We start from the raw sequence: 13,960 nt of genomic DNA, 5'->3' as shown, positions 1-13,960 counted from the left end.
AGCTCTCTGTTGCTTTAAAATGCAAGGGAAACATGTACAAACCAACAACAAAAATAAAGTGGACTAAATGATTAAAATACAGATTGAAAATTTCTCTTCAAGAGCAAATTACAATAATGCATGTACAGGCACATACAGTTATACAGATCTTACACAGCTATGCACAACAGTAGGTGGGAAATCTCAAAATGTTAGGCAGTAACTTGTACTTTCTTCTGTATTTATACTGTTTTATATTTTCCAAATTTTCTACAACAAAAATGTAGGAAATTCTTTGTCGGTCTGAAAAGAAGTGAAAGTTTTTCAGGGAAAAAAAACCAATCCTTTCCTACTATACTTTTAATTTTCACAATTACCTTGGACTGCTCTGCCCTTGAGAAGTGATAAAAATACAAGTTGAACTCTTTGGCAATTCTGGTTTCAGTTCTTACATACCTCATCCTGTTAATCCAGGTTTCCTATTTAAAAAAAAAAGGGCCCTTAGCCCATTAATTTGTTTTCCTTAGCCCATTATTGCTAAAGTTATAATTAAACAACAGCAAAAGAAAAAGGACAACGACAACAAAAAATAGTTATGTACTAATTTGTGAGAGTCTTAGAAGTTAGAACAGGAGAAAGAGTTCTCACACGCCGCTGGTGGTGTTGAGCTGAAGCAGCTTCCTGTGGGTTAATCTGGCTCTCTAAATCCAGGTCTTTATGTGCATACATTTTATCTAGCACAGTCACTTTGACTTCATACTAACTAGACATGTGAATCTGATGTACATATAGCTACAGCAATTTCAGTTTAACTGAAAACAGGTTACATAAATTTCAACAGCTCCAAGCAATTAACTGAATAGTAGTAAAAGTGACATTAACCACTTCACAGTTTACCCTAAGTGTCACTCAGGCAGTGCGTGTGTTTACGTACTGACTATCCCGAGCATCACTCAGGCTGATGTCATTTCAACCAGTCAATTCTTCTACTCAATAAATTTGATAAAATTGTCATTTTTATATTTCCTGTTATCTTATAAAATTATGCAATTTTTGGTCATCCTGTATTTAAGTAATCGGAATGGTAAGTGGTTAATGTATACTCTGACATGTGGAGATGGCTGTGCTAAGTTCTATTAAGTAGAAAAGAACAGATACAATGTTGGGGTTTAAGAAACCCTCCTAAGTAGGTTATAAAACCCAGAAGCCAGGCAAGGCAGAAGAATTATTTTAAAACCCTTGTGTGAGATGACATTACAAAAATAAAAACTAAGTGATAAGAAGTACTTGCAATGCATTTAATATAGTAAGAGTGAATATCTCTAGTATGTAAAAAGTGCTTATGGAACATTAAGATGGTGACAACTGCAAAGAAACATACCCAAAGTATGACTAATTACAACTGGTCTAAACTCACACGAAAACATGCTCAACCTCTCTGGGAGACTAAAGCAAATTAAAGTAACATTTCCTAACCAAATGATGCTTAAAAATTTAAAAAGTATACAGGACTGGGGGTGTAGCCAACTGGCAGCAGCATGTACTAAAGCCCTGGGTTCAACCCCCAGAACTGGGTGGGAGGAAGAAGAGCGAAAAAGAGTGCACAGGGAAGAGGTTAAATATCTCACAGGACAGATCATCAAGAAGTTGAAAGAATGAAACAGGCCCACATGTACTGACAAGGCACACTAAGTAAAACAAAACCAAAACCCCCAAAAAATCAAACATATAGAAATACCCCCATTAAAGTTTAAATTTAAAAAACGTTAAAGAACAGTAATATAGAATGGACCTGTTTTTATTTTCCTAGCCACTCACATGTACAGATAGAAATGCTGCAGGTACAGGAAAAAGTTTAGGACAAATACTGAATATCTAAAATGCAATGGCAGTCACCTGAGTGGTTAGATTATGGTGATACTCTTTTCTTCCTACCTTTCTGTATTTCCTGTAAAAGCATGGGGGGGAGGAATGAAAAAGCATGATTAAGAAAATGCCCAGACAGCTTTTAGGGGAGAAACTAGCTTATTGATTGGGATCACAGTGGACGGAGAAGGCAGCACCAGGCCAGGTCACAACCTAAGCGGCACATTCAAGCAAAAAACAAAGAAAGCAATGTTTAGAAACCATAATGCATTTACTCACATCACTGAGTAACTCCTGCTATGTGAAACAATGAATACCTAGTCTGCATGCTAGGAAAACCCTCACAGTACTTCTTTAGGTCTCTAAGTGCAGGGCTAGGTCATGAAAGTAAAATGTCAGTGAAAAATTTAACACAGAATGCTAACTTAAAAATATTTGTCACTCTGAAAGCAACAACTTCATTCTCAGTTCCACCAAAGACAAATGATTATATTAAAAACAACAACAACAGTAACAATACCACCACCACCATCACAAGCTAGGCACAGTGGCACACACCTGTAATCCCAGCAACATGAAAATGTTGCAAGTTTGAGGCCTGCCTGGGCAACTTAGTAAGACCTTGTCTCAAGATACAAAAGGGCTTGAGATGTAGCTCAGTGCTCCCTAGGTTCAATGCCCAATATCACTAACAAAACAAACAAATAAATAAACATACACACAAACACAAACAAAAGCCCCCCTAAACCAAACCAGATAAACTCTACAAAATGTGAAGTAACAGGAAGAAAACTTACTTGAAATGGGCAACTGTTTCAGTGACATTCTCCATGCCAGTCTCCTTGTTCTCCTAGAGTGACAGGAAACAAGTGGGTACTGTGTTAGTACTGACAGCTGCTACACTCAGAGCACTCACAGCAATTCTGGATCCATTATTACCCCACTGAAAGAGTGAGGGTTCCATAGCAAACAGAGCAAGATTACAAAATTAGCCAGACTTACCTAGCAAGCTGGCATTCATTCATTCAAATGGAATATGAAAAAAAGTCACTACTACCAAATACAAGATAAGAACTCTTTTTGGGTACCAGGGATTCAACTCAGGTCTTTGTGCTTGCGCAGCAGGCGGCGAAACCACTGAGCTAAATCCCCGGCCCAGATAAGAGCTTTTTAAAGAATTAAATAACACAAAGTACATAAGACATTTAAATAGAATTTATGTAAAATATTACAATATTTTATAAAATAGCCATTCTAAATGCTGATCTTGAGCACTTTTTTTTTTTGGTACCAGGGCTCAAACTTGGGTCCTTGCTCTTGTGAGGCAGGCAGCAGAACCACTGAGCTAAATCCCCGGCTGATCTAAATGCTTATCTATTTTCAATAAAACAGTACTTCCAAGAGGTTAATAGAAATTCTACAAATAAAGGATTCTCTGGTCAAAATGTTTGGGGAGATACAGTTGGCATCTTTTTGTACAAGGCATACAATCTTTTCAAAACTTATTGTTTAAAGTTGTTCTTTCTTAAACTTCAGGTTAAACTATATGCCCCCATGTAACAATTCAGGATTCATTTCCTGCTTTAAAAAGTACAAGTAATTTCTATCCTGACCAGATCTATGATTAAGAAATTATTATTGTTTTTAAAGTGTGATAATGGCACACAAATAGGCTGTTCATAAAGCCCTAAGCTCTTCTGTAGTAGAGTTGGTGCATCTTAGAATTGTAGATTTTACAATTGTGGGAAATGTATATATAAGTAAATATATAATACAAGACTGATAGGTAGGGAAAGCTCATTACAATTTTCTTTTTAAACTGTAAGTATTCTTTTTTTTTTTTTTTTTTGGTACCAGGGATCGAACTCGGGACCTTGCGCTTGTGAAGCAGGCAGCAGAACCACTGAGCTAAATCCCCAGGCCTAATGTAGGTATTCTTTAAAGGAAAAAAAAAAAAAAGTAGGTACTAACAACTGCACAAGCCTATAATCCTAGCACTTGAGGCCAAGATAGGAAGATCACCATGAATGAGGCCAGCCTGAGCTACACAGTAAGGTCAAGGCCAGCCTAAACTACATAGTAAGACCCTGCCACAACCAACCAACCAACACCATGTAGGAACTTACATCTTCAGGTAAAGACTTTACCAATTCACTGCGAGCCATAGGCTTGATGCTCAATTGATGGATAATCTCCAGCTTAATTTCATCTGTAGCATTCACCTGTCCAACCCCAGGACTAAATCTCTCACCTGTGAAAATGAGAAGGTAAACATCCACATTAACGTAATCACAATCCTCAGGTGATACACACTTGCAACTCATGCAGCATGATGAATTCCTGTTTCTATCTCTGAAGTGGGAAAGCAATGACTGGTTAGGAAGAAGGCAGCAGAGAGCAGCTCCTGAACACTTCTGCGTCTCAGATGCAGAGCTAAGTGCTGGCTTTTGGCAGGGAGTACTGTGGGTGCTACTTTAGAGGAAGGACCAGAGGGCAGGAAGCAATAAGGTACAGATAAGGGGGTCCCAACATTACAGTGTCCAGAGGGCAGAAAAAGAAAATGTTCCAACTCCTTTCCCCTAAAATTGATACTCATTGTCTCCCAATGAAAGAAACATAGGTCAGACATTCTCAACTACATGCTATCACAAAATTCAACATAATTTATAACTATATTAAACAATCGAAACTTACCAACAAGCATTATAATGAGGTATAGCATTTCTTCTATTAGAGTACTGTTCTGCTGAACAACATCCTACAAGTGGAATCAGAGAGAAGAATATGTATACTGTATTCTCTCAGATGAGTAACACATCCAGAAAGAATGAAAGACACTTCTTTAGTGATGTGCTGTGGTCTCACAAAACATGCTTCTCACCTTATGGGTGATCTCAGAACTGAATCTTTTCCCATAATCTGGTGTCCTGAAAATCTGATAAAGTTCAAAGCAGCTGAGCATTATCATCAGGAAATGACTTGGATCCATCATGGTGACATTTGTCTTTTTTTGTTTGTTTTTTTGAGATAAAGGAAAAGAGAAAGATCAAAAGGGACATTAAATAATTAGTGAGAGATATTTTGCAAGGTCCCGAGTTCGATTCCCGATCCCCAGTACCAAAAAAAACAGAGAGAGATATTTTGGTTTGCAAAGAGGAAACAGCTTACTTTTTTACCAATGGAAATACAAGATGGAATCTCATTTAGCCCCGGTCCCTAGCATGGCAGTTGACAAGCTGGGACAGGGATGCAAGCTGGTGAAACACAAGCAGACAAATAAACAAGCCCTCTGAAGCCTAAACTCACACAAGAGCAACGTGAGTTTTCCATTCAATGCTCCTCAGACTCTCTTTTCCTTTTAATGCTTTGAAATAATTGTATTCCTATCAATTTGGCTCCCAAGTTTTGTATCAGGTTCACTGCCTAGTGATCACAGTATGAACTCCAAGAGGAATGCTATGCAGTATTTTTAAAGCACACAGCATATCAAGTTACAACTAAGATCTCTTTTTTTCAGGTAAATACTAGTGACAGCTTTTAAAAATTAGTTTCAACTCTTTCTTAATTCCACTTGTGAAAACTAAATCAATCTGGATTTTAATTTATTTTGAACCAGTTTTTTTTTCTGAAAATTAGATTCCTTTTTTGGGGGGTACTGGGTATTGAACACAGGACCTTGTGCTTGCGAGGCAAGTGGGAAAATTAGATTTCTTGAAATTTTTTTATAATTACTAAATCCCTTCAGCAATAACACGGAAAAACTACTGTGTCACAAGTACTATGCTAGAGAAAAGGGAAGAAAGAAAGAAATTAAAGAAAAGATATGATGCAGTTGTCACAGTGTGAGGGGGATAAGAGGGAAACAGTCACTCACAAGCCAGAGTGTGGGGCCTGTGGCAGGGAGGTTAGAGAGCCATGTCATGGGTCCGCACAAAAGGGATGCTCAGCTAAGTTCTAGTGTGTCAGAGAAGAATTGCCAGAGAGAGTGTTACAAAATCCAAGTCTAAGACACACTGGAAATTAGCTAGGTGAATGGAAACAAAGGGGAGGGGACCAGGAATGAAAAGAAAGAAATGTGCAGAGACTGAGAGAGACCATACCAAATTCAGGGAACTTCAAAATAGTATGGAAGAGTAAGAGGAATTATTTTGAACAGGCTGAATGTGAAATGTGTCTGGAAGATCTAGGCGGACATTTCCTGGGTTGTTGGCCTGAGCTGGAGCTTTAGTAGGCAGGGCTAGGGTGGAGTTCTATATTTGGGAGTCAGCAGAGCAACTGGGCTCAGCAGCGATAACGAGCTAAAGATTCACCACAACCTTTAAATTGAAGGCTTTTAATGCATTACCTGAAGCATCATGATATCCTTGTCAAACATCTCATGTCTGCATTTCACATTATGGTAGTAATAAATCTAAAACAATAATTAAATACATTAGGTAAATAGGTTTTTATTGCTACAGCTCCATTCTTTCATCTCCCCAGAACCAATGTGGGTTTGTGTAAGCACAAGTGCGTGTGTGTGTGTGTGTGTGTGTGTGTGAGAGAGTGAGAGAGAGAGAGAGAGAGAGAGAGAGAGAGAGAGAGAGAGAGAGAGAGAGAAATGTGGATTCCCAAACAGCTAACACTATCTTCTTATAGATTTCCACTAGGATTCACAGTATGCTTGGTTTACACTTTACAGTCAACTTTTTGGATCCCTCAACAAAATAAAAGATGGATATTTAAGGAAGGTTTAGAGCCTCTAAAAGTAGAGGGAAAAAAATCCATAACCAAGTCCTGGTAAGGTTTAAAATGAAAAACCTCAACTTCAGCTTTGTCTTTTAGCCCAATTTAAGTAGAAGCAATCTAGAATTTTGTTTTTAACTATCCAACTTTATTCTAAAGAATTATTTCAAATGAAAGTTAAGACTGTCCTTCATTTTACTTTCAATACTATTTCTTGACAGCTTATAAATAAAAGCTCTAAGAAGCTTTTTTTGGTTTACTATTAATCTTTTCAAACAATTTTAATATAGATATTAAATTTTCAATGAGTCCACAAAAGCCTTCATAGATGTCAATGAAATGGAATGAAAACTCTCCACAGAATTAAAAGAATACCTACCTGATTTACTAATGAGAACCCATTTCTCCTCCACATGCCAGCGTGTACTTGGGCACATAAAACAAGACACCTCAGAGGGTGTTCTATTAACATGGGTGGACTAAGTTCACTCTGTATAGTAAGCAGAAAATAAAATACCATTAAAAAAACCACAACTCTAAAAAGTAAGTTGGTTAACAGGAACAGAAGCTTTTATAATACACAGATTAAAATTATTTTAAGAAGGTTCAGGGATGTAGCTCAGTGGCATGGTGCCTACCTGGCAAGCATGAGGCCCTGAGTTAGATTCCTGGTACAAAAAAAAAGGGTAGTATACCTAAAATGTACCAATAAAAGAATTTAAGAAAAAAAAGATAATTTAAAATTATTTAAAGATACTTTGGAGTGTTCATTAATTTTGTGCCAATTTAGCTAAGCTATGGTATCCCCTTAAGGTCAATACCATACTAGGTGTCTAGATGTTGTCATTAAGATAATTTTTAATACAGTGGTACCCTGGTTCACAAATGTAATTCTGATTCTGGTCACAAAACAGAATTGCTCATGAACCAAATCAAATTTCCCCATAAAGTCAACAATGAACCTAACTATTGAATTTAATTCAGTTTGTAAGCAATTCAGTTTGTGACCAGAATCGTGAAAGATAAGTTGTGAACCAAGGTACTACTTGTATGAGTAACATTTTTTTCCCCTCAAACCTGCACCAATTCTCCTGCCTCAGCCTCCTGAGTGCTGGGATTACAGGTGTGTATCACCATGAATAACTTAATGATAACATTTTAGTAGACTTTGAGTAAGGCAAAGTGGCCTCCATAAAGTCAATGGGTCTCATGAATTCAGTTGAAGGTCTTAAGAGGAAAAAACTGAGGTGATAAAGGGTGAGGGAAGTCTGCCCCCATGACTGCCTTTGTACTTGAGGCTGCGATGTCAATTCTCCACAGGTCTCTTCAGGCTGCCTGGCAGAGGTGCCTTGCAGACGGCAGACTCTAGACTCACCAGCACCCCTCATACCGCACAGGGCAATTCCTTAAAGTAAATCCTTCTCTAAACACACATGTGCACATATGTGCATGTACACACATACACACAAAACCCCCTTATTGGTGGTTTTTTTTCCTAGTACTAACCCTAACCCTTTCATCTCTTAAAGTTTAAAGTTTTACCAAGGTATATTTACCAGAGTATATGACCAAAGTATATATTTTTTTCTCTCCACATTGGTCCTCCTTAACAATCCCATCCAATCTTGAAGTTTCACTTTCACTTTTACAAAGAGAATTTTCACATCCATAATCTTCATTCCTGGATGGCCTTTCTCCTCTTTCCTCTTCCCTTCCTTTCTCTTTCTACCTGGCCATCTATCTAGTACTTTCAATCTGTCTCCATCAACTCTGACTCTGTCCTCTCCTCTCCATGCCTACTGTTACTACCCTCCTACCACTGTAGCCTAGATTCTAGTAGTGGTTTTCCAAACATTTTTTTCTGCCTCCTTTCTCACTCAGTTCATCCCCAATCCACTTATTTACTTGCTGCCTAGTTCACTGTGAACCACACCTCTGGTCAGCTGCCCTCCTATTTAAAATCACTCAGTGTCCTAAATGCCACTGAATTTGAAATGGTTTATGTGATTTCATCTCATTAAAAACATTTTTAAAAAAGAAAACCCAATCAGTGCCTTCCTACGAAACAAGGTTCAAAGGCCCTGCACCCAGCCATGAATTAGGCTCTCCAGGACTGGTCCCAAGTGATCTTTCAACTTGCTTCCTACTTCCTCCTCTTTCAGAAACTTCTCTGCAGCATGACTGCTCTGGTATTGTGGGATGCTAGTGACTTCCATCCTGCAGTCCTGCCAGCCCCCAATACTTAATGGCACCAGCTCCACACATCCAAAGCTTAGCGCTGTGTCACAATTCAAATCCCACCTATTCCTAAACGTCTTTGCTGATTTTGCTGATCTCTTTCTCACTTCCCACCCTGAAAAGTGAATTTCCTCTTCTGAGCTCCGGAAACACTGCTATGCTCAGTCATCACTTCAACACTCATCTGGGTGTCTTCCATGTGACGGATCCCAGCATGTCGAAGCTTGGATTTTGGAAAACAGTTTCCAAGGCCTGCTAATTCTGACCGTGGGATATGTCTGTGGCCATAATTATACTGCTGGTAAAATCTATACAGGACTCCTCACGCATTGCCACCCTACCACATGTGGGGTCTCATTCTCATACCGTGACACCAGCAACCAACACACGGTGGAAACCGTAACTTGCATAGAGACATCCATTCACATCCCCGTTCATATCAGCGCCCACCTGACCAAGGGCACAGCTCAAAACTGGTTCCACTGAGACAGCAACATCTGAGTTCTCCCTGAAGTTACAGAAAACGAGGGCTATAAATGGAGAAAGAAAAACCGTCCAATGCTTACATTTTTAAAAGCCTACAATTTTAGGTATTAAAACTTCATAGCAAGATGGAAGTAAGGGGGTATCAATGCTCCGGAGCATGCTGTTTTAAACGCAGAGCAACATAATGTCTGTCCAGAGAGGCAGCCAGGCATTTTTACAATTTCTGACGCTGGCTGTCCTGACTAAGGTAGCTGTTTTGGACTCTGGGCTGTGCACTATCTGGATCCTGGACGCAGTCTCAGCTCCTCCAGCGAGCCCCGTCCACCCCACCACTGTCCGGGCCGCAGCGCCCCCTGCAGGCCGGGGCCCTCCTGCCCCCTCACCCAGCCCCAGCGTGGTGTCCTGGCGAGTCCGGAGCAGCTGCAGGGTGCGCGCCTTCTCGCACAGCCAGGCCAAGACCCAGGCCAGGACGCAGGCCAGGAGCCCCGCGAGGCGCTCCAGGTTCCCAGGGACCTCGAGCACGCGCGGCTGCTTCTCTGGCTCGGGCTCGGGCTCCCCAGCCTTGGCGCGGGGGGTCCGGAGGAACTCTGGACGCGCCTCTCCGAGCTTCTTCCTCCTGCTCTCCGCCATTGCCTCACAGTCCCTGTTCCGAGGCTGTAGGTCACTGCTGGACTCGCCCGCAGCCGTTACGGCCACCTTTACCGGGGAGGAGGACCCAACGGCCGCTCGCGCCCCCCTCCACGCCCCCCCCCCCGACGCGCATGCTCCTCGCACGCCCTTTCCCGGTGCCCTCCGGGTCAGTTTCACAAGTTGAAGTACGTGTGGACGTGTGGCCCACAGAATTGTGTTGATGCTTTTAATTTATTGTGTCTACTATGAAAAACAAAGCCCAACTCAATAGCAAAGAAGGCCGAGTCAGGGAGGGTAGAGCAGAGGCTTCCAGGCTGACCTGGCCCATGGTCACTGAGGCCCTGCCCAGAAGCAGGGCCCTGTGCGCACTGAGCCTGTGAGGACCTGGCCGGCTGAACGCGCTGTGGGAGCCCTGGAGGGACGGGGTTCAGGCGGCATGGGCTGCATCCTGGGGCAGCGTGAAGTCGCCCCGTTTGCCCACTGTTTGGGAAGCCTTTATGGGAAAATGACAGAATAATGCGCACGTGGCCTTCAGGAGCCCGAGCTCAGCAAGCTCAGCAGACCCTCCGCAGGTGCTGCTGGGGACAGGAAACGGTGGAGACACCATGGCCCGCGTGCCTCATCTGTCAGGCGCTCTTGGCTTCACAGCAGACAGGAGACCCTCTAAGCAGACAGAAGACGACGAGGCCCCCGTGGAGGGCGCTCTTGAGCAGCAGCAGGAGGTAGGTATAGTAGGCAGAGGTGCTGGTGAGCTGCAGGTGCAGCAAACCTAAAAGAAATCAAGTCATGAGTTTCAGCTGCACATGTGACAGCAGGGGACACACCACGGGGAGGTGTCACTGGTGTGGATTTCTGGTGACCTGCACTGAGGTGACACCACCCATTGCACCCAAAGCCAAAGGTCAGCGTCTACCTCTTCCACCAGGACATCAAGGGCAAGATTCAACTTCAACTCAACTCGATTAACCTAAGCTAGTTTCACTTAGAACATCTCAACAATAAATATCAGGTTCATTTTTAATATAGTCCAATAGGGAAAAACATTTGGGATAATTAGTAGAATTTCTTTGACCTCAACATGTCTCTAACTAATAACAAGTAATATCAACTAAACACTAACATAATACAAAACGTTATTCTGAAAGCTTTGTATGTAAATCCTTAATCTTATTTAATGTTATAACAACCTTACAACACTTATTTTCATTGCTGTTTTGCAAACAAACTGAGGACATAGCAATAATTTGCCCGATGTCATGTGTTTTAGTAACAACCTGAGAATTTAATCCACCAATATGACTTTAAAAAACATATTCCAGTGGTGTTGGTTTCATGTCTGTTTTTGGGGGTTTGGTTTGGTGTTTTTTGAGAAAGGGTTTTGCTGTGTAGTTCAGGCTGGCCTTGAACTCACCATGTAGCTCAGGCTGGCACCAAACTCATGACAATTCTTCTGCCTCAGCCCTCAAGTGCTGGGATGACAGGCATGTGCCACCATACCTGACTGAACATACTCTTCTCTACTCTGTGATTCTGCATTTCTAACTGTAATAAACATACCCGACATCAAAAGTTTAAGTGTATAGTTCCGTGGCTGATTTAGAAGCACCTGAGCCCTTGCTTGCAACATGATATGTAGGAACTTACAGTCCATGGAAATGTGATCTCCCCAGAGAGGTGGGTGGAGATTATAGAAAAGGGGGCACTACAGAAGAGTGAAGCAAGCGGTTATTCCACATTCCCTGAGATGTTCCTTGATTGTGGACCACTCCCCTGTCCTTTCTGCATGTTTCTCTTTGTGGCTGTGATATTGCTAGGTAACAGCACCTGTTGCCCTTTGAAATTTTATAAGAAATATGTGATGTCAGGTCATAACCAAAGACAATGACGGTGGACCACAATGGCTACACAGTGAGTCACAAGGCCAAATCTCTTCCTGGAGAAATTTTTATTTTACATGGTCTGTCTTCATAGAGTCAGAACTCAAGAATCACAAGCCCATGGTATAGAAAGGGGTCTCAGGAAATGTGTTCCTAACTCCCTGCCCTTACTCAGTGAGGGTTACCCACCGCCCTTGCCTGCTGCAGCAGCCATTGATGCTGGATATGGAGGAAAGGTCAGCACAGTGGAGTTAATGCTGAAAGTCATGTTCTTGGTGCATATGTAGAGAGGAAGGACCAGAAACTAGTACTGATCCTGAGCCTGCTAAATGAATCCCTGTGCTGAAAGTTTCTCATCTGGCTCCTTATGTCTTAACTAACATGAGTTCAGTGTAATTGTTATGGTTGGCAGATGACAAATTATCACAAATGAATCTGCAGCTGACCATTGAGAGATCTGGGCTGCACCCAGTCTGTGGTCCTCAGAAGCCATGTATTTCCCAGCCTGCCACATGTCCAACCTGTCCCAGAGCCCTGGCCTTGAAGTTTTTTGCTCTATGACTCCCATCACAGAGGAAGAACACAGAGTAATTAGGGGTATGAACTCTTCACTTGAGGGTCTGAAGTGAAACTCCAGATGTGGCTGTGGGCACATGTGCAATAGACTTAATTTTAGTTCCTTGCCCTTGTCTATAAAATGAGGGTAAAGTATTTGCACCATATGGCAGAAGCATTTTAAGAATTAAATGACAAAATGCATGCAGAACAAAGCCCAAGGCCTACTGTACAAAAACACACTCAGGAAGTACCAGTTGTTTTCACTAGTGACTAGCTGGAAGATATTTTTAGAGTCTAGAATTAAGTTGGTATCACGTTTTTCCCAGTCATTAGAAGCAAGTGACACATGAATGAAGTCCATTTGTTGAAATAGTTCAGAGTGTACCAGTGAACCTTCTAAATGAAGTCATCTTATATGTAAACTGGTAGTTTGCCATAGTAACATGCGGGCTAGGAGGTAATGCATGAATTTAAAATATCACTCACTCAGTCTACTAAGCAACATCTAGCCATTCTGATTTTTCTATCTTAAGCCAAGGCAGTTCAAAAGTGACAATGATCAATGAGAAAAAAAATAAATCATGAAGTGAAGGCAAACATACACTAAAACTTAGCAGTCTCATGTTTGAAACAAACTTCAGAATCAATAGTCTGGTGGGCCTATTGTAATTCTATAGGAAAATAACAGGGTAGTTTTGTTACCAATAAATAAAGTAACATTTTAGAAAGATGTACAATGCTTTTTATTATTTCAAGACAGAAAGGGTAAGGTGTTCTCTTTGAAATAACTTTTCTAGAAGGTTATATCATATTGATGTTGATTTACACATACCTTCTTTTACGGGATCAAAGAGAATCACTTGATCAACCCTTCCATTAGTCTCATGTTTGACGATACATTTGTGCTTTTTAGTCATGGAATCTCCAGTCAGTTAACCAGCTAAACTTCATATAGGTGTCATTAGTCTTCATGGTATCTCCCTGCTGGGCTTCCAGAATCCTATTGTCATCTGTTCTCTTCCAATATACCTTAATCACATCAGGGAAAAAATTCTCCAGAAGACAAAGATATGTCCCAGTCTTATGGAGGTTTGTTTCAGCCACTGAAGGAAGAAAAACAGTGGGCTTGGGGGAAATAGCGTTGTTAAAGCTTTTATCTGTGAGGAAAATAGAATATCAATAAACAGAGTTACTGCAGGGTTTGAAACAACCTCATACACAGCAATAGGAAGAAAAAGTGCCACTGAATGAGTGCCCACCATGGTGGCCTTTCACCCCGACCTGTCATGAGGTAGTGATTACAGTCCTTGTTGTACAGCCATGCAAAGAAGTTCAAGAGGTTAATTAACTTTCCAAAAGTTACAAGTGGCAGATCCTGGTAGAAACTTATTTTTATTCCACATGTTACACTGGGGTTTGACTTACAGCTGGTCGTAACCAAGGTTTCCAATATTCATGAACACATTTTTAAAAATATCTCTTGTGCTTTTTCATATTAGAGGCCAGGAAGGGGAGACCGGGTCACTTGATGAGGATATGAGGTTCCTTCTAAAGATCTTCCCTTTCCTATCCTTTGTCATTTGTGTTGTCTGGCTAAATAA

General features: G+C 41.2%; 2 pseudogenes across 1 annotated transcript in view; both read right to left on the bottom strand.

The window, feature by feature from the left end:
- The window catches only part of LOC106008987 (E3 ubiquitin-protein ligase UBR2-like), a 31,806-nt pseudogene extending 21,126 nt beyond the window's left edge, over positions 1–10,680 (bottom strand). The window contains exons 1-7 of the transcript XR_015445276.1: positions 6,950–10,680; positions 6,191–6,256; positions 4,727–4,849; positions 4,540–4,603; positions 3,972–4,096; positions 2,643–2,695; positions 357–458 (exon numbers count right to left, since the gene is read on the bottom strand). The product of XR_015445276.1 is annotated as an E3 ubiquitin-protein ligase UBR2-like (transcript). The remainder of the gene's footprint in view (positions 1–356; positions 459–2,642; positions 2,696–3,971; positions 4,097–4,539; positions 4,604–4,726; positions 4,850–6,190; positions 6,257–6,949) is intronic.
- On the bottom strand, positions 10,551–13,276 carry LOC147822673 (T-cell receptor gamma chain C region DFL12 pseudogene; annotated as a pseudogene).
- Positions 13,277–13,960: the final 684 nt, after the last annotated feature.

Source organism: Heterocephalus glaber, unplaced genomic scaffold (assembly GCF_053883595.1).
Source record: "Heterocephalus glaber isolate CG9 unplaced genomic scaffold, H.glaber_assembly_v1.0 deba00001610, whole genome shotgun sequence".
In the NCBI taxonomy this organism is placed as follows: Eukaryota; Metazoa; Chordata; class Mammalia; order Rodentia; family Bathyergidae; genus Heterocephalus; species Heterocephalus glaber.
Note: the sequence above shows the minus strand (reverse complement) of the source record. Positions and strands in the feature narration are given on the sequence as shown.